The sequence below is a fragment of the Leopardus geoffroyi genome, chromosome E3, assembly GCF_018350155.1.
Source record: "Leopardus geoffroyi isolate Oge1 chromosome E3, O.geoffroyi_Oge1_pat1.0, whole genome shotgun sequence".
Taxonomy (NCBI): domain Eukaryota; kingdom Metazoa; phylum Chordata; class Mammalia; order Carnivora; family Felidae; genus Leopardus; species Leopardus geoffroyi.
In genome coordinates this window covers 8,190,758-8,212,402 of record NC_059340.1, presented here as the reverse complement: position 1 = coordinate 8,212,402, position 21,645 = coordinate 8,190,758, and the positions used below count along the sequence as shown (strand labels likewise).

The following is a 21,645-nucleotide window of genomic DNA, read 5'->3' as shown; positions in this document are numbered from 1 at the left end:
AATGACACAGATAGCCCTTGGGGGCCATTTGTTTGTAGCCCTTAGTGTTCTGAACGGAGCGGGAGCAGATGCTGAGAATCATTTACAGGCAGAGAGACCAAGGCCTAGATCGTGGCTTCATGGCAGAGGAGACACTCTTGGCCCCCAGGGCTCCTCCCTCGGTTCCCTGGGGAAGGTTCCTGCATTAGGAGAAGCCATTTGCACATGTCTTGACTGTGAAGAAGTTACAGACCTGGCTCCACCGCTAAGCCAACACCTTTGCAAAGTCATTGGACCTCGGCACCTGTTTCCTCCTCAGTAAAACGGGCAAGATCATCTCTCCCTGACCCACTGACCCGCCCCTGAGAATCGCCATGAGCCTCAGAAGAGATGGCCTTGAACACACGCTACAAAGTCTGGTAGGGGAATGGCCTGGAAGCTCATATATCTGGTCTGGGCACGACTAGATCCCCCCCACACCATGGCCCCTTAGGATTAGCGGCTTGAAACTTACTGGCCAAGGGCAGACGGAGGCCTGGGGTGGTGCATTTTATGTGTCAACCTGGCAAGAGTCTTGTGCCGTTGCTTGGCCAAACACTAGTGTAGATGTTGCTGTGAGGTATTTGGCAGATGCGTTTAACATCTACAATCAGGTGCCTTTAAGTAAAAGAGGTTACCTTGGATAACATGGGTGGGCCTCATCCAATCAGTTGAAGGCCTTAAAAGCAAAAAGTGAGGTTTCCCAGAGAAGAAGGAATTTTGCCTCAAGACTGCAGCAGCAAACCCTTGTCTGAGTTTTCACAGCATGTTGGCCTGTCCTAAAAATTTCACACTTGCCAACCCCTATAATTGCATAAGCCAACTCCTTAATATAGATGATAGATTATAGATCTAAAGAGATACATATATAGCTATATAGATACACACACACACACACACACACACACACACACGTCCTACTGATTATTTCTCTGGAGAACGCAACTGATTCAAAGTGCAACCTGCAGACAAGTCCTAAACAGACTCATCAACCAGGAAAGAATCTTCTGGACTTTTAAGAGTGTTCCATGATTCAGCTCCAGCTGCCTTACAGACATTGTTGTCAGATTCAGCGAATAGAAACACAATAATGTAGAGGCGCCTGGGTGGCGCAGTCGGCTAAGCGTCCGACTTCAGCCAGGTCACGATCTCGCAGTCCGTGAGTTCGAGCCCCACGTCAGGCTCTGGGCTGGTGGCTCAGAGCCTGGAGCCTGTTTCCGATTCTGTGTCTCCCTCTCTCTCTGCCCCTCCCCCGTTCATGCTCTGTCTCTCTCTGTCCCAAAAATAAATAAACGTTGAAAAAAAAAAGAAACACAATAATGTATCTGGCAACCTTACTTAGTATTTTGTCTTTCTACAGACACACCGAGGACTCTGTGATAAGGACCCAGGGACAAGTGGCCTCTCCTTCAAAGCTCTCTGGACACATAAGCAACCACTGTCCATCTGTGTGCCTCTCCTATGTGAGGCAGGGCCAACCCCAGCCAGGGGACATCAAGAGGGCTTCCTAAGGAGGTGGCCCTGAGCCCTGACTACTACTGGTGAGACAAGCAGGACTTGCTCTGGGTCTGGCCCTGGACTAAGCCTTTTAAACCCATTTTCTTTCTGTGGGAGCCTCTCACCAACCCTGAGGCAGACACTAGATTGCTATCCCCATTTTGCAGATGGGAAAAGTGAGACAAATTTGAGCTGGGCTGGGTGTTGGAGAGCTCTCAGCCCCCAACTCCTCACCTTTCCACGGTCCCACCTGGCCTTCCGCCAGCCAAAACCGACCTCCTACAGATCCCTGGCTTCGGCTCCTGTAACAGGTAGGAATCTAATTTGCCACGAGGGTAGGAGATGGGGGTCAGGAGTGGAGGGAACAAGCCAGCTGCAGGCTGGAGCTCCTGAGTCTACCAAGGGTTCCCAGGGTGCTCTGAGGTCAGCCCCGGGGGGAACAGAGAGGCCCCGGTAGGACCTGAGCCTAGGAAATCACCTTTCCAAGTTAACTTCTGGAGAGCCGCTTATCCAGGTAATCACAGACACATTGGATTTCTCTAAGCCACACACCCCAAAAGGAAGGGCGGAGAGGGCGAGGCCAGGCGGAAGGAGAGCCCGCCCTGTGCTTCCTCTATTCCTTCCCAACACATGCCAGAATAATGAGCCCCATCAGGGGCCAGGAAGCCTGCTGGTCGGCCAGGGCTGTGGCTGCATGCCAGACCCAGCCCTGGGGCTCACGGACAGGACAGAATAATTAAATTCCGTCCTTTTGTATATGAGGGATCACACAGAAGGCAACATTTTTCAGGAACTTCTGCCAAGACTTTTATCAAAGAGTAATTGAGTTCCTTTTTGGAGACGGGCAGCCTCACATGGGTGTCTTCATGGTAGAAACACAAATCCCCAAAGGGCCAACTGCACCGAAGCTTCTCAAAGCACAATGGTAGCCAGTCACCTCCTCCCCGTGGGCACCCACGTTAGCAGCCCCTGGACCGCAGAACTTTCTGGCAATGTTCAGAATCACCCCATGGGCAAAAGGGACAATGCTGGTAAGTGAAACTGATTCACCAGTGTTTACCAGGCACCTACTGGCTGAGAGAAAGAAATGCCTGGGCATAGTGCCCTCCATTTGCGAGTGAAAAGGATGAGATTCAGAGAGGTTCAGCAATGTGCTCAAGGTCACACAGCTTGTCAGTTAAAGACCAAAATTAGAACCCAGGGCTTCCCTTCTCTTGAGGCCATGGTGAGCTGGGCTATGTGCCCCGGCTGGGGCAGCAACTCTCAATGGATGTGCAGACAGTGCCTGGACCCTGGCTAAGCATGGACAAAGTCTGAGACTTCTGTACCTCACCATGGCCCTAGAGACTTTGCTGACCAGGCTGGGCAAATCTGTCTTCCATTCTCTCTACCTCCACATCCAGCCCAGAATTCAAGGACAGTGGGTCTTGACCTTGAACCATGTGGACCATGGCTGACCACACCCTAGAGCATCTTCCCCCCAACAAAATCTGAGGAGGAATGATTAGAATCATTAAGTTATTTTAGCAAGGTCACTGGAATAAAAAGACAGTTTACAAAAATCAACCCTATTTCTATCTACTGGCAATAAACACACAGAAAGTGAAACTTTAAAATGATAATGTTCACCAAAATATCATGCAGTTATCAAATTATCTAGAAATAAATCTACTGAAAACTCCAGAACATCACTGAGAAATTAAAGAAGAACTAAAGAAATGGAAAGATATACTATGTTCATGGATCGGAAGACCTAATATTGTGAAGATGTTCATTCTCCCCAGTTGAGCTATAGAGTCAATGCAATCCCATTCAAAATATCAGAAGGCTGTGTGTGTGTGTGTGTGTGTGTGTGTGTGTGTGTGTGTGTTAGGAAACTGGCAGGTGAATTCTGACATGCATATGAAAACACAAAGGTCCAAGAAAAGCCAGGGCGATCTGGAAGAAATAGAACAAAAGGGGAAGACTTAAACTTCTTTCAATTGAGACCTTTATTTATTTTTTTAAGTTTATTTATTTTGAGAGAAAGACAGAGTACATGTGGGGGGGGGGGTGGGCAGAAAGAGAGGGAGAGAGAGAGAATCCCAAGTACAGTACCACAGAGAAAGGCTAGAGTTTTCAATAAAGAGTGCTGGGTCAAGTGGAAAAGAAAAATAAAAGAATCCAACCCCTAGCCCACACCACACGTGAAAGCCAATTACAGATGTAGCGTAGGTCTAAATGCAAAAGGTAAAACAACTCTTAAAGGCTACTACCTTTGTGACCCCGGAACAGACACAGAATTCTTCAACCGGACACAAAAACCACTAGCATTAAAGAAGACCTTGACAAAGTGCACTGCATTAAAATTAAGAACTTATTGGGGCACCTGGGTGGCTCAGTAGGTTCTCTCTCAAAAATAAGCGAACATTAAAAAAAAAACCTTAAAAATCTATTTGCATCAGAAGGGAATGAACAGGCCTATCACCGAGTGGAAGAGGATTCTAGGAAAACACATATATGCCAAGTGAGTATCCAAATGGCCAAAAATCATCTGCACAGGGGCCCAACTCATTAGCCACACGAGGAAATGCAGATTCGACCACAGTGGAGCACTCCCACACGCCTACCAGAATGGCTAAAATCAAAAAAGACTAATGATGCCGAGTAATACAGAGAATGGGAGCCACCGGAATGCTTAGTGCCACTGGAGTGTCCAGGGTATCCCCACTTGGAAAAAAAAAAATACCTGGCAGTTTCTAACAAGGCTGAGTAGAAGCGATTATCCAACAAAATGAATAAATACTTTCGCCAAACGACACGTGTAAGAATGTTCCCCGTGGCGTCGCTCATACAACCCCAAGTTATAAATAGCCCCAATTCCATCAGCGGACGTCTGGGTCCATTGAATGTTCACAAAATGGGACGCTAACGGTACTAAGTGAGCACAAACCACATGCAGCCGTGTGGGTGGACCTCACCAAGATCATGCTGGGTGAAAAACGACGACCCCTAAGAGCACGTTGTGTGATCCCTTTCATCTAGAGTTCCAACACGGGCGGAGAGCTCTGAGCGTGGCATTCAGGTCAGCGGTTACCTTGGGGGGAGGACGGTGATAGGAAGAGGCAGTGGGAGGGCCTCTAAGGTGATGAAAATGTCCTATTTCTGGATGTGGGTGCCGGGGCACAGGAGCGGTCAGTTTTCGAAAAACCTGCCAAGCTGTTCCGCTCATCCTAAACCACCCATCTGGCACGTCACCCTCCGACGCTTCTCCCTGCCCTGAGAACAAACACCCCACCCCGTGTGGGCTCTTGCCGCTGGGTAGGGGGTGCAGGGAGGGGCAAAGGCGGAGACGAAGCCACGTGTCCCCCACCCAAATGCAGACACGTGAGAACACGCATGTGGGTACAGTATGCGTGTGTACACGGTCAGGTCCAAGGGCAGAGCAGTCTACAGGGAGCGTCTCTGTGCATGCACATTCGCGTGCACACTGTCTGTGTGTCTGTCTGTCTGTCTGGTCCTATGCTGACGCATGGGTGAAAGCCTGGAAGCATTCTCCATTTACACAGAGCCCTGTGGTTTACAAAGCTCTCTTACACCTTTGGCCTCACCTGGTACCTGTGGGGCCTGTGAGGAACCACAATCCACGGTCCCGACCTGTACAAAGCGCAGCTCAGAGAGGGGAGGAGGCTTCCCCAGGTCACACAGAGCTGCGACAAAAACCCCAGTGTCCCCAGGGGAAGGCCAGGGACCTCCCCCTAGCAAAAGAAACCCAGTGAGCACAAGAGGCTGCAGAAGGAGGGGTGCAGGCCCCCGTCAGCAGCCCACCAGCTACGGAGGCCAGGGGTCTGTCCCTGCTCTATAAGCCTGGCCTCTGATGGACCGGAAGTGGGGTCTGCTCTGTGTGTCCTCAGGCAGGGCACAGCCCTCTCTGGGCCTCCGCTTCCCCTGGGTCATTCCCTGAGGCAGTTAAGTGTAACTGGAGCCAGAAGGCACGGGGGCTGGGTGTCACCTTTCCCCTCCTCTCGGGCCAAGGAGCCAGGCTTTGCTTCCTGCCAGCAGATGGACCCTGTCATGGGGGCTCGTCTCAGGCTGCTGTGGTGAAATGTGATCCCCTGTGAAGCCTCCCGTGCTCTGGAGAGGTCGCCTGACCGCAGGGTGGGATTCGGGCATCCCGGACTCCGGGCGAGGAGCAGGGGTCCTGGGCCATCTCGCTTCAGCCGCTCCCTGTCAGGGGCCCTCAGCTTCCCTCCACGATAAGCCTAGACAATAGTCCCTGCCCTGTGTGGCCGGTCCAGACCTTTGTCCCTGGCCTGTGGAGAGTGGTCTCCAGAGGTGTGAGAGGTGACAAAGCTGCCCGAAGCCCTAAAGGCAGGGGCGGGAACCGGATCACAGGGGCTCCAAAGCCTGTGTACTTTTTGTTTAAAGACGTCCGGCTTCCAGCGCACCTGGGGGGCCCAGTCGGTTAAGAGTCCGACTTCAGCTCAAGTCATGATCTCGCTGTTCCCGAGTTCGAGCCCCTCACCGGGCTCTGTGCTGACAGCTCAGAGCCTGGAGCCTGCTTTGGAGTCTGTGTCTCCCTCTCTCTCTCTCTCTGCTCCTCCCCTGCGCTCTCTCTTGCTCGCTCTCTCTCTCTCGAAAACAAGCATTAAAAAAGATACAAATTAAATAAAAATAAAGATGTCCACCTTCTGATCCCTTTGGTCACCTTGGAAACCTCACACGCAAAGGAGTCACAACTGTAACATCAGTGACAGCGCCCAAGCAAGGGGCACGGGCTTTGGTGCCTGGACCCTGAGGCTCCCCGAGGCTGCTACAGCCCTGCCACGGCTGTGTCACCTGCCAGACAGGTTCCCGGAGGAGAGGAGAAGCACCTGTCCGGACAGGTGAGTGGTAGCAGTTGGTGGCAGATTTGCTGGATTCATCGACACTGTTCCATACGGGCTGAGGAGTGAATCCCTTCAGCCTGGCATGGCTGGGGGACGGCCGTCCCCAGAAATCGATGGCGTGGGTGGGTGTGGAGGGGCCAGAATCCTGCAGGATAAGGTACTTGATGGCCCTCAGGTGGGGTCCCCGAAGCCGGGGCGGTGGGGGGGGGAGCCAGTCTCTGCAGCCTTTGGGGGGAGCAAGAAGGTGGGGTGGGGTCATCCCCGGGGTACGTTCTATCTTTCAGAATCAGTGATTCAGCTGCCTCTCTTGGGTGGATTCTGAGGCTCGTGTTGTTAATCCGAGGTTACCGTTTGAAGCGTCTTACTCCTTTTTCCTCGTCCAGAAACAGATCGTAAATATCTCCAGGGTCTCATGCAGCTGGCGGGCAGCATTGCAAGGGCCTGAAAGATGACACCAAGCACAGGCGAGGGAGACGAGCTCTGCGATTGCGGGCCCATTTGGGCACGTGGGGTTGGTACTGTGTGTCACCGGCGAAGTCCCTTTTAACAGGGCTCCAAGCCGAAGGTCAAGGTTCAAGGGCCACAAAGCAAAACTGGCCACAAAGCTGGCTGAGGGGGGAGTGGAGTGGGAGGGGGCCTCCAGACCACGGGAGATGTCACCCGACTCTGCCCAGGGACTTCTGAACCCCAGGGGGCGGTAAGGAGCACCCTCAACCTGGAGCCCGGGTGGGGCTTCCCCCTCCTTCCGCAGTGGCCAAGGCTCAGGAGGACACAGATAAGGGGTCCGTAAGACAGCAAGGAGGCGCGGAGTCTCTTTGGTCATCGGGGCTTCTGGAGGGAAACGAGAGCAGAGTTTTAAGAACTGATGGCAGAGTCCTTGGTCTGTCCCCAGGTGGTGGGACTGGAGGGGGCAGTGAGCCCCCAGCAAAAAGGGAGGACACACGGGGGTGGGGGCAACACCTGAACAGACCCCTCCCCTCTCGGGGTCCCTCCTCCTCCAAAGGCAAGGGGAAGGCCTGAGGTGGCTCAGCTTTAATTCAGGGGTCGGTTGGCCTCCAGGAAAGGCCTGGGCCTCCTCATGGGGCCACCTGTCTCACGACGGTTGTTCAGGGGAGCCGGGAGGTGAGTACGGGGCGTTTCCTGTGGCCAAATCCCAGGCTGGAGGGACTACAGGCCTGACATCATGTTGGAGAAGGGCTCTGAGCAGTCTTCAACTGCTTTTTAACAGGGAGAAGTCTCTTTCCTACACACCCAACTTCTTCTGGGACCCTGAGAGATAACAAATCAAAGAGAAGCCACTCTGCCTGCCGGGGTTGGGGGTACAGAATCGGCTACCTCCTGCCCCTGGGCTCAGGGTGGGCAAGAGCTGGACAGGTCTTGGAGTTCCTGCTCCCAGTTCTCAGATGCTCGGGGAGCTGCAGGGGATGAGGCCCGTCCCCCGTTGAGCTGGGGTGTGGCACCCACACAGAAGCCGGCAGCATCTGGGGCTTGGCCCGCCCCCTCCCTGCATGCCTATCCCTCAGGGGCCACCACCCACTGGTCAGCTGGCCAGGAGGAGGTCTGGCTGGACCCCTGGCTCCGCTGGCCTCCGGTCGAGACCCAGGGAGGATGGAGAAGGAGTCAGTAGATGACCAGACTCCTGGCTCTCAGGGTCAAACCGATCACCTGTCCCAGCCGGAGGGGGTTGCCATGGCAACCTGGATAAGGCCCCTCCCCTTCGCTGACGATGGTTCAATTGCCTCTCTCTTCCAGCCTGGAGGATCACTCAGATACCATCTGGTTCTTTCTTAGAGACACTTTCCCTCCCCACCACCGGCCCAGTAGTTTAAAACACATTTGAAGAATACGCAGGCATTTGTACGGGATTTACAGGGGTTGCCTAAGAGCTTAAGGCTTCCTCATCTCTCTGGACCCTGCCACCCAAGAAGCTGTGTGGCCTTGGGGAAGTTACTGAACCCTCTGAACTCCAGTTACCTTGCCCAGCAGAGGAGGATAATCAAAGCCACCTCCAAGAGCCCTGAACCGGTTAGAGAGAAAACAGAATTCGCACAGAGTGCAGGTCTGAGAAAGTGGTAGACGGGAGAAGCCTCAGACCAGAAACAAAGCCATTGCCGGGGATGCACGAGACAGTCGGAGGCAGGCCTCAGAGTCTGAAATGCCTGTTCATGTTCTCGGCCCATTTCTCTATCGGATTATCCTTTTCCATACGGATCCACGGAAGCTCTTTCCATAGTTCCGATACCAATCTGTCGTCAGTTTTACACGGTTTACACCTCCTCCCTGTCTGTGGCCTGTGGTTTTGCTCTGGTGATGCTGCCTTCTGTCACACAGAAGGTCATTCTTCTATTTGCCTTTTATTCCTTTAATTCAAGGTATTGGGGTGAAGCCTGGTGGCTGCCTCCAGGCAATAATTTATTGTCAAGTTGGCTAACACGCAGTGTATACAGTGTGCTCTTGGTTTGGGGGGTAGATTCCCGTGATTCATCGCTTCCATACAACATCCAGTGCTCATCCCAACAGGTGCCCTCCTCGATGCCCATCCCCCATTCTCCCCTCTCCCCCACCCCCCATCCACCCTCAGTTTGTTCTCTGTGTTTAAGAGTCTCTTATGCTTTGCCTCCCTCCCTCTCTGTTTGTATCTATTTTTTCCCCAGTCCCTTCCCCCATGGTCTCTTGTTATGTTTCTCAAGTTCCACGTATGAGCCCATTCACGAGTTTAAAGGGACACTTCTAATGACTCAGGCTAGTGCGACGTTGGCCGTGTAACTCGCAGCTGGGATCTGTGTGACCGGAGCTCCCTTTCCTGCCTGGCTTGCCAGGACTTCTCAGCACTGACGGGTGTCAAACTGGAGCTTCTCAACTGTTGACGAGCTGAGTTACAGGAGTAGATTTTCTAAACTCTGCTTGGCCGTGATCGATTACTTCCGCCCCGCCATCCCGCACTGCTGGATTTGAATAGTTAATCTTTTCATGTTGGATGTTTTACTTGAGCCATTTTTAGCTCCAACTCGGAACCAGCTTTGTGGCCACAGAGGTAGGGTAAGTTTCAGTCCTGAGCCCGTGGGAGGCAGAGGCCCAAGACTGATTTCTCGGGCTCATTTCTCCCCACCCAGAGTCCAGACAGACAAGCTTCCTTGCAGCCTCCGGGAGCAAGGGGTGAGCTTTTCTTGTCTCCCCTTTTACTAAGTCTCAGATCTAAAGTGTCTACAACACGGGAGCCTCCAGCCTCACCCCTGTACTGGCTCAGATGTAAACCTTGGTCCCAGGTTCCCGAAACCCACGTCCCCACCCCACCACACCTGCCACGGTGACCCAGCATTAATTGCAGAACTGTCTGCTTCCTTAGGTGACCTGAGCTTGGGGAGGGGGCAGTGCCTGGACGGGTCCTGCGGGACCCAACTCTTGGTCCCTCCCTCACCCCCTGCTCTCTTCCTGCTAGACCGCCGGCTGATCCAGGTACTGGGTAGGATACCCAGTACTTAACGTGCTGGTACTTTCGTAGTGATCTAGCCTTGAGAGGTCATCTGTGCCTAGATTATGAAGAGATTCCCGGTGTGTGATGTCTCATCGTGGGTTCACACCCAAGCGCTCCTGATCCTTGGCCATGGCCAAATCCCTTGGGCCCAAAGTTCTTTACATAGCATATGTATAGACGATATTTACATATATACATATATCCACAAAATACGGTGTGTGAGTATCCCTAAGGCTCTTGCCAGCTCTGACGTCCAAGCTCTGCACGATGAATCTGATGCTGGGATCACAAACTCACATGAGCGCGCGCACACACACACACACACACACACACACTCACCACCCCTCCCCCCCCCATCATGGTAGTCGCTTAGCCTTCTCTATAGCACATTCTAGGCTGATACCTGACTCAAAAAGCCAAGAGGCGGAATGCTCCCCCTCGGGCCCCAGGGCCCGATGGCCTGTGAGAGTCTGGACCAGGTGGGCAGGAACAAACAGCTACCAGCTCTGGGAGGCAGGCTTGAGACTGGATGTGAAGGGGGGAAGACAGGCTTTCGGCATCAGCTCCTGATGGAAATTGCCCAGGTGGAAATGACCCTGGAAGGTTCTGGGACACAGGATCCTTTCTAAGGAAAGTAAAGCTCTTACCACCGCCAAATATTTGGACCAGTAGATAGTAAATGACCTCACAGACATTCGACAAACACGGCTGAGCTCCCTGGCCAGCAAGCGCTGTCCCAGGCACTGGAGATTCAGGGAGTGAGGACACACAGCTCTTCATAGCTCCACGCCCCAGGCGAGACAGCCCGCAAGACCATTGCAACAGCAAGCCAAAGGAGCCAAGGGCTGGGACAAGTGATTCAAGGAGGGCTTCCCGAGGGTGGAACCAGTATATAAACAAGGCAGAATTACTGGCATGGAAAAGTGGCACTTGGGCAGTTTTCAAACCTTCCCAAGTTTCAAACATTCCCAAGATGATGCTGGGAGCCTGGGCTCCAGCTCAGGTCTGTCTGGGCTCTGCCAGTGGCCCAGCGACCCGTCCCCGGCCACGATATCCCTTTCCCGGCAACTGGGGCTGGTCTGTACTCCCGGGAGGCCTGTGAGAGCTGTGCCCGCCGGTCGTCCCTCGGCGAACACTGAAGCCAAGCCCCAGCTTGTCTGGATATAGCCAGTGGCCCAGAGAGGGTAGGGATCTGCCTAAGAATACACAGCCAGTCAGGGACAAAGCTAGCCCAGAGACCGGGGTGACATGAGTCCTAGAAAGTTCTCCATCGTACAGCCGTGTCAGCCTGGCTAGGGTTCCTCAGGCCATTGCCAGCTCCCCGACAGCAAGTCTCCCATCCACGGGACAACAGCCCCCCCCCCCCCCATCCCTTGTGGTGTGAAATCCAAACTCCTAGACTCGTCCTTCGAGGCCCTCGGAGTATAGCCGCTGCATCCCCAGCCTGCCTCCCCGACCCCCACCCTTCCCACGTCCTCCCTCTGCACCGCACTCAGCGGCCTGTGGTTCCTGAAGCAGCTGCCATTCTGCCCTGACCCCTGCCCCTTCACGCACCATCCCTGTGATGTGGGCCCTCTCGTCTCCATTGACGGATGGGGAAACTGAGGCCCCCAACGCCCCCTCCTGGCCAGGGTGAGTGGTAGCACCGCCGTGCGAGCCCAGGAGGACTCAGCTGGCTCCTGCCGCTGCCCGGGATGCAGGCCCCACAGGAGTGACCTTGCAGAAGAGGGGTCAGCCCATTGGTCAGTTCCACCGTTTTATGATTTCTCTCTGCTGGGACGGTAATACTAATTACAACTGACACAGGGGGCTAGGCACACTGCGTATATTAATTCATTTTATCCCCACAACAATGCTATGAAGTTGAGACCCATTTTCCAGGTAGGGAAATGGAGAACAAATAAGGTGGCACGCGGCTTGTCACAGAGCCAGTAAGATGGCTACGACCCAAAGTGCCTGATCAACTCAGACCCGAATCCAGATGGAGCAGGTTCAGGACACGATCATCCCCAGAAAGCCAGGTCAGTAACTGGGAATTGGCCCTGGGAGTTCGGTTTGCGGTCCTCACACTGAGCCCCCAGGAGTCCCGGCCCTGAAACGGGGTCCAGCCCTGGAGGCCCCCTATTGACCTAAGCGGGCCTCAGTTTTCCAAGTTGCAGGCTGCCGAATGCTTCCGGGGCCCAGAGAGGTCCCCGCTCACGGGGAGCCACCGGTTGTTCCCCGGGCTCAGACGGGACCCTCGTGAAAAGAAGGGGACGCTCCGTGCTTCTGAATCGCCTCACGTGGCCAGCTCAGGAGAGCCCCTGTGCTGCGGAGACGGGATGGCCACACACGTGCTCCCGGTTCCATCCTGCCCGCATCTGGGTCCCGCCTGGAGTGTCCGGGGAAGGGTCCGGGCCCGCCCCTCGGCAAGCCCTCTGCCCCCGGGGCCAGGCCAGCAGCCTTACTGTCAAGTTCACCAGCCTCAGTGAGGCGTCTCTGCTCTCAGGGTGGGCGGAGAACTGCACATTTGGGGGCCAGCAGCCAGGCTCCCGGGAACCCAGTGGGGTCCAGCTTGTTCACCAAAAACACCCCCCCCAGGGGACAGTGACAGCATACGGAGCGTTATTCCCTCTGGCCCAGGACGGTCAGGACGGTGCTCCCCGAATCCTCATTTCATAGGCAGGGACACGGTACATGGAGACGGTCAGCCGACCCTGCATGAGGCAGGACCAGTGTGCTCCCCCTCCAGTTCCGGGGCTCTTTCTGCTCCAGGCTGGCCTCCTGCAGGAGCAAAAGAAGCCCCCAGAAGCCTCCAGAGGGCGGGTTCAGAAGCCCATGGCATGTGTGCCCACGTGCGAGCGTGCGTTCTCACGCGTGCGCGTGTCGATGCGGCGCAGTCCCGCGGGCCCGTGCGTGTGCGTGTTTTTGTGTGCGTTTTGCTCACGTGGGTCTTGTGTGCAGGAGCGTGGGTTGTGTCACGTGGGCCTGTGCGTGAGGGGAAGGGAAGAGGCTGCTGTGTGTGCCCCCCCCCCCGCCCCCCACCTCCATCAGGGTCGAGCAATGAACACGGAAGGGCCAGGGGCCCGGGCCGGCAGTTCGGGGTCCCAGCGGAACACGAGGGTGCTTAGCACCACTTGTTTATAAGGGAACTGCAGCCCCCAGCCCGGGACACGACACGGGGGCCGTGGGCTTGATCAAAGGCTGCAGAACCCGGGCCAAGTGCAGACTCAGGGAGCGACCAAAGCATCTTCGCTTTCTATGTGAAAAGGCAGGCAAAGCTGTTTACCTCGATTGAAGATAAGGAAACAGACTCCCGTGCCTCCCAGGGAGAGGCTTCCGTCCCTAACGTCCACCCTGGAAGGGCTGCGTCCCTGAGCTCTTGGAGGCCCGGCATCCAGAGCCCAGCTGGGGCTCAGGCGGCTCCGAGAGAGGCAGACCCTCCGTGGCTGGGGCCCTGGGGGCCCGTCAAGGGAGGGGGCGTCAGTCTGACCCGTCCCGGGCAGTGCACAAGGCCTGCTGGCAGGCCAGCATCAGGTCGGCCTCCGTTGCCATGAACGTGGGGCATCTGAGGCCGGCGGGAAAGAGGAGAGGAGGGGAGGCCCTCCTGAGAGCCTGCTAAGGGGCCTGCTATTTATTCTCAGAGGGGCAGAAGCTGGTGAACAATTTCACAAAGGGAATGAGAAGCAAAAGTGGCTTCACCGCAAAGCTTACGATTCTAGAACCTTCCTTCCCAAGGGCTCCTTCGAGGCCGCGACAGAAACCTGGGCCATGCATTCACGTGCTCAGGGGTTTCCATAAACATAAAGTTTTCTACGTATTCTGTTTTCTTTAAAAGTCCCTCAAGTTGTATAAGCCTCAGAGCCTGGGAACCTGGAAATGCCCCCAGATAATGAGGTCAGACTTGGTTGCCCATTTCTCTTGGCTACACAGTAGGCTCTTGGCGTGCACCGGATGTCCTGAGAAGCTTCCTGATGAAGAGAGAACTGCCCCTTCCCTTTGGGAAAACCTTTCCCGGCCCTGCGTTTAGGGTACCAAATGCCGAGGGCATTTCCTATAGAGAAGTAAGGTTCCTGCTGTGGCTGATGACCGTGACATCTCCCACCTGAGCCCGTGGGTCGGGGGTGGTGGCAGGAGGCCGGTGACAGAGCTGGGGCCTCGGGAGACCAATGGCATCTAATATTCAGTCTGACATCATCTGGCTGCGGTTCCCAGAGACTAAAATTAGGCAGAGGAAATTTAGGATGTTGCTTACAGATTTCCAAAAACAACAGGGGCGAGGGCCAGAAAACAGATCATAAAAGAATTTTTGTGACTCAGTCCCAGCTCGGGGAAACAGACATGAGCCCCACTTATGGGAAGAGGCAGAGGAATCTTTATTCCTTCCCTGTAAAGAGGGACCCACGTTCCCTGCTCCCACTGGGGGGCTCCCGGTTTAGCCCCATTTCCTGCCGCCCAGGCTTTGTCCAAGGTCAGCCGGAAGCTGGGTGACTTCCACTTTGAGCCCGTCTCCTGGGCACGCCACTCTGCTCCCCAAGAGCATTTGGTTTCTTCCCCACTTATGAGGTCTGAGGGGGAGCCAAAGGGGTCTACCGCTCTGTCAGTATGAAATGTATTTGTCGGCAAGGATCTGCTGAGAAAGCTCTGGGCCACTCAGGTAGGCAGGCAATGAGAATTTGAAAAGCCACCCTTACGTCATGGGAAATGGGGCCGGGCAAGGATTGAGGGTGATCCCTCCTCGCTCTATCACCTCGCCCAAAAGACCTTGGATACAGGCTCCTTCACGAGAGCTCAGGACAATCCCGGAGAGGTTTTCACAGTCTCTGAACCCTTGGAAGCTGCGAGCACGAGTGTCCCTGCCTGGGCATGTTCTAGGAAAAACTGTCTAAAGCTTTGTCCGATTCTCAAGAGTAGGAAATGCAAAACTCCCTAAATGTTAAAACCATTGCCTGAGGTCCAGTTCGGTCCCTCCTTTTACAGACAAGGAAGTGGGGGAGGATGGGCTGGAGATGCTAACACACGCCAGGCCAACAGGTCGGGAGCAGGTGGCAGGACGAAGGGGAGGAAACAGCAGGGCAGAAAAGGCAAGTGAAACCAGGAGTGAACGCAGGTATAAAAAGCAGAATTGGGGGCGGGGCGCCTGGGTGGCTCAGTCAGTCATGGGTCTGACTCTTGATTTTGGCTCAGGTCATGATCTCACGGTTTGTGAGTTCAAGCCCCGCATCAGGCTCTGTGCTGACAGCATGGAGCCTGCTTGGATTCTCTCTCTCTCTCTCTCTCTCTCTCTCTCTCTGCCCCTCCCCTGCTCATGCTCTCTCTCTCTAAAATAAATAAATAATAAATAAATAAATAAATAAACAAAAATGGGGTGCCTGGATGGCTCAGTGGGTTAAGTGCCCAACTTCGGCTCAGGTCATGATCTCACAGTTCATGGGTTCAAGCCCTGCATCGGGTTCTGTGCTGACAGCTCAGAGCCTGGAGCCTGCTTCGGATCCTGTGTCTTCTCTCTCTGCCCCTCCCCCTCTTGCCCTCTGTCTTTCTTGGTCTCCCAAAAATAAATAAATGTTAAAAAAAAAAAAAGGTTAAAAAAATTTATTTCTGAGACAGAGAGAGACAGAGCATGAGTGGGGGAGGGGCAGAGAGAGGGAGACACAGAATCAGAAGCAGGCTCCAGGCTCGGAGCCATCAGCACAGAGCCTGACGCAGGACTTGAACTCACAAACAGTGGGATCATGACCTGAGCCGAAGTCCGTTGCTCAACTGACCGAGCCACCCAGACACCCCCCAAAAAAATTTAATAAAACAAAATAAATAAATAAACTTTTTTTTTTTTTAATTTAAAAAGAGGGGCACCTGGGTGGCTCAGTCGGTCGGGCGTCTGACTCTCGATTTCGGCTCAAGTCACGATCTCATGGTTTGTGAGTCCGAGCCCCACATCGGGCTCTCCACTGACAGTGCGGAGCCTGTTTGGGATTCTCTCTCTCCTCTCTCTCTGCCCCTACGTGGCTCATGTGTACTCTGTCTCTCTCAAAATAAATAAATAAAATAAACTTAAAAAATTTTTTAAAAAGCAAAAACGGAACCGGACAAACCACCACCACAATCGTCAACCATCAGATACACATGGGGCTTGAGGTTTTCTAGAAGATGAAGCAAAGAGTCACATCTCTAGGACAGAAACCACCGACTGCTGGAGAACACTGAACTTGCAAGTTTTGGCAAAAGTCTGAGGAGTTCCTTCAGGGTCTCCCCAAAAGGAGGGTGAGCAGGGAGGTAGTGATTCCCGCCCCCAACCCTTCCCAGCAGAGATCTACATCAGCACTTGAGGAACCTCTCCCAGGGCCTCCCAGGAAGCCTGTGTACTTATCTGTCCTGTGGGCCGCTCTACTGCCCTCACATGGCTATGGTAAGAATTACAGGAGCAAGGCAGCAGGAATCCCCACCATACCCACACCCAGCCTGACCCGGAGTTAGCAAGCGCCCTATACAGATGTGACTTTTCTTCCTTGAGAAGAAAGGGAAAGCACAGGTTAGCATCAGGCACTGTTGAGAGGAAGGGAGGTGTGGGGTGGGCATCTGTTAGGGCTTGAATATTACGGCCTCTTCAGGACTGTGGTAATCCCAGTATCATGCCGCACCTCCCACCCCCAACAGAAGTGTAATCCTGGCAACACAGCGGAGACTTGGGCCTGACTTGGGGATTTCACTTCCAACTTACTGGTCAAGTTCTTTTATAGTTGCAGAATAAAGCAGCAACAAGGTGTATGGGAAAGACTAGCATCCCTCCCTCAGATGGGCCGTGGGGAGAATGGGCTGCGAGAGGCTGGCAGACCCTCCAGGTTTTCAGTAGCTAAACCAAAGAAAAAGGGAAACGCTCCCCCTGCAGAAGCCAGAGAAGGATCAGCAGGAAGTGGCGGCAAGGAAGGGACGATCCCCACCCTGTACCGGCAAAGTCAACTCAAAACATGGGGTCCCTGGGAGACTGCCATACGGCCTCAGTGGGAAGGAAAACCAAGGTTTTCATTTCACAAACACAGAAATGGAGGCCTAGAGAGAATAAGGTTCTCCCCACGGCACACACTAGAAAGTGGCAGAGCCAGGGAAAACACCCAACTTTAAAAAACAAAACAAACAAACAAACAAAAAGCATATGTTTCAGCCAACTGATTTTCAAGAAAGGTGCCTGGATCATTCAGTGGGGAAAGAACAGCTCTTGCACAAATGGTGCTGAGAACACTGGATATCCACATGCAAAGAATGAAGTTAGACCCCCTACCTCACACCATATACAAAAGTTAACTCAAAATGGATTAAGGGCCTCTGTGTGGTTCGGTTGGTTATGCGTTGATTTCGGCTCAACTCATGACCTTGAGGTTGGTGGGATCAAGCCCCATGTTGGGCTCTGTGCTGACAGCTCAGAGCCTGGAGCCCGCTTCGGATTCTGTGTCTCCCTCTTTCTCTCTCCTCCCCCCCTCATGCTCTGTCTCTCTCTTCTCAAAAATAAATAAACATTAAAAAAATTTAAAAAAAAAAAAAAAAAGACCAAAGGACCTGAACATAGTTCTCCTAAGAAGACACACGGGGTGCCTGGGTGGCTCAGTCGGTTAAGAGTCCAACTTCGCCTCAGGTCATGATCTCACCATTTGTGAGTTCGAGCCCCGCGTCGGGCTCTGTGCTGACAGCTCAGAGCCTGGAGCCTGCTTGGGATTTTGTGTCTTCCCCTCTCTCTCCGCCCCGCCCCCGCTTGCACTCTGTCTCCCTCTCTTTCTCTTTAAAAAATAGTCATTTTAAAAAAAGAAGAAAGAACAAGGGCAAGTAACAGAAAACAGTGACAAATATAATAGATATTTCAAGAATATGAATACTAATTTTAATGGAAAAAAATGCTGAAGAACCAAATTTATGTGGTTGACAAGAAACCCACTTAACGACACAGACAGGTTGAATGTAAGAGTGGAGGAAGATACGATACGCTAACGCTAATGAAAAGGTAACTGAAGAAATACAGAAAATAACCAGTATTGGCAAAGGTGTGGAGAAACTGGAATCTCCATACCTTGCTGATGAAAAAAATGGTTCTGTTGCTGAGGACAACGGTTTGGTGGTTATCCAGAAGGTTAAGCATAGAATCAACACATGACCTACCAACTCTACTCTTGGATATACACCCGTAAGACGTGAAGACGTACTCAAACAGCAAGGTACACCCAGGCTCACTGTTGACAGCAGCACTTTTCACAAGAGCCAAGAGGTGGAAACAGCCCAAATGCCCACCACCGGATGAGCGGATCAACACACGGCGGAATATTATCCAGCCGTGATAAAGTCGTACGGATACACGATGCGATGTCGATGAACCTCCAAAACATTATGCTAAGTGAAAGACGCCAGATGCAGAGTCCTATGTTGTGATTCTCTCCATGTGACCTATCAGAATAGCCAAATCTCCAGAGACAGAATTGTAGAGGGATGGTTGCCAGAGGCTGAGGGTGGGGTGGGGGAAAACGGGGGAATCTGCATAATGGGTTATGGGGTTCTACGTTAGAGCGATGGAAATATTTTGGAATCACAGAGAGGTAGTAGTGGCACAACACAGTGGGTGAATGCGCTAAATGCCACCTTAAAATGGTTAATTTCACGTTATGTGAGTTTGACCTCAACACATTATTTTTGAAAAGAAATGAACAAACCAGAAAATCTATGACAAACCACAGGATACGTTTCCCTAGTCCGGGTGCCCCGATGCCCGCGCCCCATCCCTCTCAGGCCCCTCAGCCAAGAAGTTCTCTCCAACTGAGGTCACGGAGCTTTCCCCAGGCTAAGCCCCAAAAGGACCTGTCCACCCTGATCTCCCGGGCTTTGTTCTGCTGCGTAAGCCCCGCCCCAGGAATGACGGACAAAGTCATGTCCCAGTAGGAAAGCGCCTTGGTCTGCAATGGCGCCACTTCCGGTTTGATCTGCAAATCTCTCAGGCCCAGGCTTCCGACTCCTTTCAAAAGGGTAACTGCCACCGTCACTAGAGAAGTCCTGCCGCGCAGGCACTGCTTCTTTTTGGGCTGATTTAGACAGCCTGTCTCCCCAGCTGTCTGCGCTCAAGCCGGAGGCAGATGTGCTGTTAGCACGATGAAGCTGAGGCTCAGAGAGGTTAGTGACTCCCCCAGGGCCACACAGCGGGCTACAGAGCTTCTGATCCTCGGATGCCCGAAGCCCATTTCATTTCTTTCTTCCCAGGGTACAATCCCACAGCTCCTACGGGAAGGGCCAGGACACCAAGCAAAGAGTCAGAGGGCAAAACCCTTCTCGCTGCGCCTGGCTTCCCCTTTCCCTTCCTGTGGCTCTGGGGCTTCTGGCCCTGCCACCCCCCCCAATCCCCCCCCATCACATCTCCAGGCCTAGGACTTCAAGGCAGGAGCCCGCAGCCCTCAGACCGGCATGCTTCCCCACCTCTTGCTGAGATCAGTCAGACCAAGCTGGAATCCCGGGTCCGGCTTACTGGCCTAGGGACCCTGAGCAAGTTTCTTAACCCCAAGTCCTCAGTGTCCTTTTCTGTCAAATGGGACTGTGAATAAAGTTGACGTTCTTGTGAGGGTTCCACAAGTGAGTCACATGAGGAGCTCACTGTCGCGGTCAATTCTTGTTAGTTGTTAATATCCCCTTTCCCCCCATTAGCTCTGTTTGTAAAAGGGCTGACCCTACTAAATAAATGGCATTCACCAAGGAATATTTAATTTACTTTACCATTTTGAACTGAGATCCCATATAACGGAGGCTTGGCTTAAAATCAGTATTGAATAGCAAAATGCTCAAAATGAGTCGAGGTGATTTTCAGGACAAGCTTTGGGAAGTTTGGGGGCCTGAAGATTCAGACCCAAATCCAACCTCATTCCTGCTGGCAGGGAGCCCAGGAACATCTAAGGGATTAGGAAAGCTTTTGTCAGAGCCGTGTCTGAGGGTCACCCAGGGACTGGGGAGCCTGGAGGTATGATGAGACACTGACCAATCAAAGAGGCACAACGGGGTGGGAGAGAGACATTTCCCAGCCGAAGGAACGCACGCCAAAAGACAGAAGTGAAAGAAAACAATAAAAGAAAAAATACCAATATAGTATTTCTGTGTGTCGAGCCCTGTGTTAAACATTTGACGAGTATTAACTCAGGAAGGTCCTCACGACAACCCCCTGAAGAGCATCACACTATTATGCCCGTTTATTTTACAGATGAGGAAGCTGATTGGATGCATTTCCCCGAGTCCACTTTCTTAACCATGGAGCCCCAAACAGCTCAATGTCATTGGAGGGTAAGATCTGAATGGGCAAAAGGGGCAGGAGGCATGAGGGTCCCCAGGATCTCGAAGGCCGCGACATGTTTGGATGCAGGACGCTGTGCGTGCACAACCCTAGGGGGCACCATCACTCCACACAGATCCACAGGCTTATTACACCTGTCTTCCAGCAGATGGCAGTCAAGAGCCACCGCCTCCTAATCTGCACAAAGACCACGCTCGGCAGTGGCCGCGCTGTCTGGCTTATATCCAGAAGGGTCTGAAGCAGGGAAGGGGATGTTTAGTTGCCTTTTTGGACCAGAGGCGGCTGGGGTGGTCCAGCTGATGGGGGGGGGCGAGGTCTGAACTAAGAAACAGACGGCCAGAGAGGAGGCGATGGATTCGAGCAAGGACGGTTGGAAGGTTCTAGGGCATGGTGATGGGTTGCCTTGGACTTGCACGGGGCGAGGGCACCGTGTGGATCTAAGACGGACGGCCAGAGGGTGGCTGGCTGCGCAGGGATGAATCCCAGAGCACGACCCGTCAGCCTGAGATGCCAGCACTTCTCACTGGGGATCTTACAATGGTCCAGACCATCCCGTGGTCTTGGAGCGAGTCAGGCGAAGACAGGATGGCCTTCCACCCCACCACTGGGGGACTGAGTCCCCGTCCTCCTCTTATGCCAAAACGATCCTTAAATATCCTCTCCACGAGGGCCACAAGAGCCCGATTCCTGACGCAAAGGACTTCGTGTTTCTGGGGACAAATGGAGTCCTGACGCCCCAGGAGCGCTGCAGCCGGGCAAAAGGAAGGGAGAGCTACAGGGTCCCACGGCCTGGATGCAGTGGACACAGGGCTGGCACCAAGGACCCACCTCCAGCTTGTGGACCAGCCACGCGGCCCACCCATGGTCCGGGGGCGCCTTCTCAGCTCCCTCAAGCCGGAGCTGCCGTCCGAGGGGGCCTGGGGCGGGGGAGGGGGGGCGCGTCTGGCCCAGGACCGGTTTGGTTTCTGCTAAGAGGCCCCCACCAACTCTTTGATTAGCGGCCAAGACATGCTTCTTTCCAAGTCAAAAATAAAATAAAATAAAGCATGTTACAAAGTGATTCCCTCTCCTCCAGCTCATTTTAATGTGGTTTTCAGCATGGGTTTATTGCGAGCAGCCTGCGGACAGCAAACATGTGCTTGCAATATGCCTGTCACAGTCGGGACGGGATTCCACAGTCGTGGCCGGGCCCCAACCATCAAGACCCGCAGGAAGGAAGTCAAAGGCAGGGCTTTGAGGATCAGGTAATTGGTGACTCTCAAACATTTGTCCTAAAGGCTCTGAATGGGTCTGCCTTTACCCCTTGTCGTTCCCTCTGCAGAACCAAGGCGCAGGGGAGGGGGAAGGGCAGGGCTGGAGAATTCAAGGGCTGTGGGAGGTGGGGGTGGGGAGACAGCCCAGGATGCGGCTCCTCATGTCTCAGGATTTTCCGAAGGGAGACAAGCACGAGGCCAAGCGTCTAGCCTGTAACTAAACCGCGTTATCTTCAGCAAGTGTCTCGT

At 53.5% G+C, this 21,645-nt stretch overlaps 1 protein-coding gene and 1 long non-coding RNA gene across 3 annotated transcripts in view; one reads left to right on the top strand and one right to left on the bottom strand.

Annotated features, from left to right (window-relative positions):
- The window catches only part of COL26A1 (collagen type XXVI alpha 1 chain), a 166,505-nt gene that overhangs the window by 28,760 nt on the left and 116,100 nt on the right, over positions 1 to 21,645 (bottom strand). The window lies entirely within an intron of this gene.
- On the top strand, positions 18,681 to 21,203 carry LOC123589698. Its single transcript, XR_006708434.1, has 2 exons — positions 18,681 to 18,981; positions 20,054 to 21,203. It is a non-coding gene; the product is annotated as an uncharacterized LOC123589698 (long non-coding RNA).